Source organism: Argentina silus, assembly GCF_951799395.1.
Source record: "Argentina silus genome assembly, chromosome: 22".
NCBI classification, from domain to species: domain Eukaryota; kingdom Metazoa; phylum Chordata; class Actinopteri; order Argentiniformes; family Argentinidae; genus Argentina; species Argentina silus.
The window spans coordinates 14,083,452-14,088,451 of NC_139676.1; the positions used below are offsets into that span (position 1 = coordinate 14,083,452).

Here is a 5,000-nt window from a genome sequence, read left to right on the forward strand (position 1 = left end):
TCATATGGCACACATGCGAACACGCACACGCACACGCACACGCACGTACACGCACACACGCACACACGCACACACACACACACACACACACACACACACACACACACACACACACACACACACTTATAGCCTCCCTGATGGGACAGTGTGCTTTTTTTTCCATCTCTCTGGCTCAGCTGCTGTGTTTGTGTCTCTGCCCTCCCGCCCTTCGTGTGTGTTCTAGAACCCTCAAGTGCACCACAATAGAGCTGTCACAGGAGATGGATGCCGTCTCTCCACTCTCTGGCTATGTCGCGCTTATGTCACTCCTAAGTCACCCTGAGTCGTGTTCATGTCCATGCTCAGGTCATGTTCACATCCCGTTCCCCAGAACAGCCTGTCTCGACTGCATGCAGCGCGTGTTTACTGCTTCCTGTCCTGTTTTTAGACACAGGAAGTCGGGGGGAAACCACGGCGACAACAAAGAGAGACTCTGTCTCACAGGAGGAGGCTGTCGATAACCCCCAGCAGCTTTAGAAGAAGAAGAAGAAGAAGAAGAAGAAGAAGATACTAATAAAGTAGCTTAGTAACATCGTATCAACACAACATAGTACATAGTAGTAACATTGTATTAACACAACATAGTACATAGTAGTAACATTGTATTAACACAACATAGTACATAGTAGTAACATTGTATTAACACAACAGAGATGTCAGCACTATCAGAGGAGTCTGGCTGTGTTTGGTAATATGGCAATAAGGTAATATGGTAATAAGGTAATATGGTAATAAGTTAATAAGACTCTGGGAAGCTGACAGCCTGACAGATTATTGATGCAGCAGTCACACCACCACGGCCCCCTTGTTTTCAGATTATTAGCGTTAATTTCACAGATCCTTTCATCCATGTCAAAGCAATCCAATTAATTTGGCGTTGAATATAATTAATTCTGGATTTAATGTATTTTCCCCGCCTATGGCGTGCATGTGTGCTTGCGTGTTGTGAGGGGGGTGGGGGGGGGGGGGGGCATCCACACAGCTCATAATCAAACCAAGGATGTATCCCCATCCAACACATCAGTCCATACGCACGCCGCGTATGTCCCTTGTACGAAGAAAGAACCGCCTTTCACACGAACAAATGACACGCCTCGTAGGAGTCTAAAAAAATGGAGTTAACTCACAACTGACAGCTCGCCAATGAATTATGGATTTATCTGACGAGGGCATCATCGAGTGTCTTGTTAGCATCATGCGTCTGAGATCAATATTTGGCCGTTGATGCTCTTTTTCTAATTAGATATATTAGACATGTAAGACATGTCAGACTAATCCGATATGATTAGACGCAAAGAACCGTCGTTGTTGATATTTGAACTGACATTGTTCCTCTGGGAGTCTCAGCTGGTGTGTAATACATGCTGTGTCGCTGACGCGTGCATCACAACACAGGGTTCCAGCAGGAATCAAACCCACAACCTAAGCGTTGTCTGCGCCGTGCTCTACCCACTGAGCCACGGTGCCCACAGCTTTTAAGAACCGACTAAACTAGGCAGGATTTCTCTAAAGGAATTGCCTCGCTTTGATGATCCATTGTTTTCAAAGCTTTAGGCCGAAAATCCACTGTGTTTTCTTTCCTTCAGTGAATGTTTTATGGTATGCCTCCAGGACTCCAGAGGCAGACATCTTAAGTGTGCCACTTCAACGGTGGAGTACACACAGCTCACATGTCTGCACTAGAAATATACTGAAGTATATGAAGTATTTTACTTAAGTATTTTACTTAAGTATATTAAGTATATTACTTAAGTATATTAAGTATATGATATTAAGTATATTAAGTATATGATATTAAGTATATTAAGTATATTATTTAAGTATATCAAGTATATTATATTAAGTATATGATATTAAGTATATTATTTAAGTATATTAAGTATATTATTTAAGTATATTAAGTATATTATTTAAGTATATTAAGTATTTTACTTAAGTATATTAAGTATATTATTTAAGTATATTAAGTATATTATTTAAGTATATTAAGTATATTATTTAAGTATATTAAGTATATTATTTAAGTATATTAAGTATATTATTTAAGTATATTAAGTATTTTACTTAAGTATATTAAGTATATGATATTAAGTATATTATTTAAGTATATTAAGTATATTATTTAAGTATATTAAGTATATTATTTAAGTATATTAAGTATATGATTTTAAGTATATTAAGTATATGATATTAAGTATATTATTTAAGTATATCAAGTATATTATATTAAGTATATGATATTAAGTATATTATTTAAGTATATTAAGTATATGATATTAAGTATATTATTTAAGTATATTAAGTATATGATATTAAGTATATTAAGTATATTAAGTATATGATATTAAGTATATTAAGTATATGATATTAAGTATATTAAGTATATGATATTAAGTATATTATTTAAGTATATTAAGTATATGATATTAAGTATATTAAGTATATTAAGTATATGATATTAAGTATATTAAGTATATGATATTAAGTATATTAAGTATATGATATTAAGTATATTATTTAAGTATATTAAGTATATGATATTAAGTATATTAAGTATATGATATTAAGTATATGATATTAAGTATATTAAGTATATAAAGTAAGAAACATAAGTAGATTCAGCTACGCTGTAGAATGTGCTGTTTCTGGATCCTAGAGGAACATACAGTACCAGTCAAAAGTTTGGACACACCTTCTTATTCAATGGCTTTTCTTTATTTTTTTTATTATTTTCTACATTGTAGATTAATATTGAAGACATCAAAACCATGAAGGAACACATATGGAATTATGTAGTAAACAAAAAAAGTGTTAAACAAACCAGAATATGTTTTATATTTTAGATTCTTCAAAGTAGCCACCTTTTGCTTTGATGACAGCTTTGCACACTCTTGGCAAGGTGTGTCCCAACCTTTGACTGGTGCTGTACCTCATTGATGACTGGGTTCCTTTCATCTGTGGCTGGTGGATGTTCCAAAGACATTGACACAAAGCTTTTATGCTACAGATCCAAATGACAATGAGAGACAAGCCTTCAGAGACGGTTGGTCACCTTCGCTTTTAATAACGATCATCTTTTGAATCATCTCGATTGAAAACGGGGGACAAACAAAACAACATGATTTCCTTTCACTTTTTCTTTTGTTTTAAATATATCTTTGTATGTACAGTACACCGAGCAGTGGCCTAACACACTTTTAAACAGGGCTGAGTGCGGATAGCTGACATGGGCTTTAAATAGTATTTGTTTTCTTTCAAATACTTTGAGAATTTGATTGAGCCTGTCTGGAGTGCCAAACAGGGGGGGGGGGGGGTTGCACTATTCCATTGGTTTCATTGCGCCAGGCAAGCTCAATCAAGCACAGATAAATTATTTAAAGTAAACTAATACGATTTGAGCCTTGGTCTGATGGAATTCATAATGACAATAATAATAATATTCATATTAACATTAGCTTGAAAGAATTTAAACCATGAGTTCAACAGAGGACATGGTATCGTATCTTCATCAATATTCATTTATATATGTACAGACAATAAACTGCCCCCGTCTAGAGTGCTGTATTGCCCACAGTAACACATACATTGGGTCGCGGGGAGGGAGGGAGGGGGTGGGGGGGTGGAAGAGGGTGGAAGGGGGGGGACACACACAGTGCTGGCTGTCTGGGACACTAACGTAAAGCCCCCCTAAATCTGACCCTCTAAAAGGACCCGCCATGCTCTCTAGGAGAGAGTAGGGTCTGGTATTCCACAATCCCAGCAGCCTCGGGGGGTGGGGGGGTGGGGTGGGGGGGGGGCAAAGCTGCCTGTTGGAGCGCCAGAGATGGCAACATTCCGGAACATTGACAGTTGGGGTAACAGGGTCTCCTAGGTATCGTCTTGATCTAATCCTGGGGAGGTCTTTGGGTTGAAATGGCACGCTTTGGGATGTGCGTGTGTGTGTGTGTGTGTGTGTGTGTGTGTGTGTACACATGTCTGTGAGGGTTTGTATAATAAGACAGATCAATTGTCATTCAAAGGCGTGTGAACTTCAATCCATCGCAAAATTGATTTGACACTGAATTCATTTGAACTGTCTGAGGTTCCCATGGGTGAAAAAAAAAAGATTACGGTGGCTGGCAGGGGTCATATCACAGCTGAGTTTCCACAGTAGCACACATGCACAGGACACAAGCATGGCTCACAGTAGCACACTGGGCGTTGGGTCAGAGACACAGGGCGTTGGGTCAGAGACACAGGGCGTTGGGTCAGAGACACAGGGCGTTGGGTCAGAGACGCAGGGCGTTGGGTCAGAGACGCAGGGCGTTGGGTCAGAGACGCAGGGCGTTGGGTCAGAGACACAGGGCGTTGGGTCAGAGACACAGGGCGTTGGGTTAGAGACACAGGGCGTTGGGTTAGAGACACAGGGCGTTGGGTCAGAGACACAGGGCGTTGGGTTAGAGACACAGGGCGTTGGGTCAGAGACACAGGGCGTTGGGTCAGAGACACAGGGCGTTGGGTCAGAGACACAGGGCGTTGGGTCAGAGACGCAGGGCGTTGGGTCAGAGACACAGGGCGTTGGGTCAGAGACACAGGGCGTTGGGTCAGAGACACAGGGCGTTGGAAAGCCTTCCTTCAGCGGTCATACACGCCAACATAGCTCAGCTTGCATCACATTAGCGGTTCATCTTCTCCAGCGGTTCATCGTCATTCACGATGTTTGAAGTCAGTGTTAGATGGTCCACCGTTGTAGCCCCCCAAAATCACACCGCTCAGGGTCCCAAAGCCAGACATTTAGCAAAGTTTGTCACGCCACTCCTCATCTTCCTGACCTCTAAGCGTATCACTCACCCCCCACCAGTAGGGGTCTCCCTTCACTTCCATCCTCATCCCACTCAGGGGTGGGGCATCGTAGGTCCAGATTCTTGTCTTGAGGGACAATAAACATGAATTCAACCCCCCCCCCCCCCCCCCCCCAACAG

General features: G+C 40.7%; 1 protein-coding gene across 3 annotated transcripts in view; it reads right to left on the reverse strand.

Moving 5' to 3' along the window:
- Positions 1 to 2,813: 2,813 nt before the first annotated feature.
- The window catches only part of LOC310821648 (glucagon receptor-like), a 16,800-nt gene continuing 14,613 nt past the window's right edge, over positions 2,814 to 5,000 (reverse strand). For all 3 annotated transcript variants that reach the window (XM_083693769.1, XM_083693768.1, XM_083693767.1), the window contains exon 13: positions 2,814 to 5,000. This exon is cut by the window's right edge and continues 406 nt beyond it. The gene's annotated coding sequence lies outside the window, so the exon portion shown is untranslated.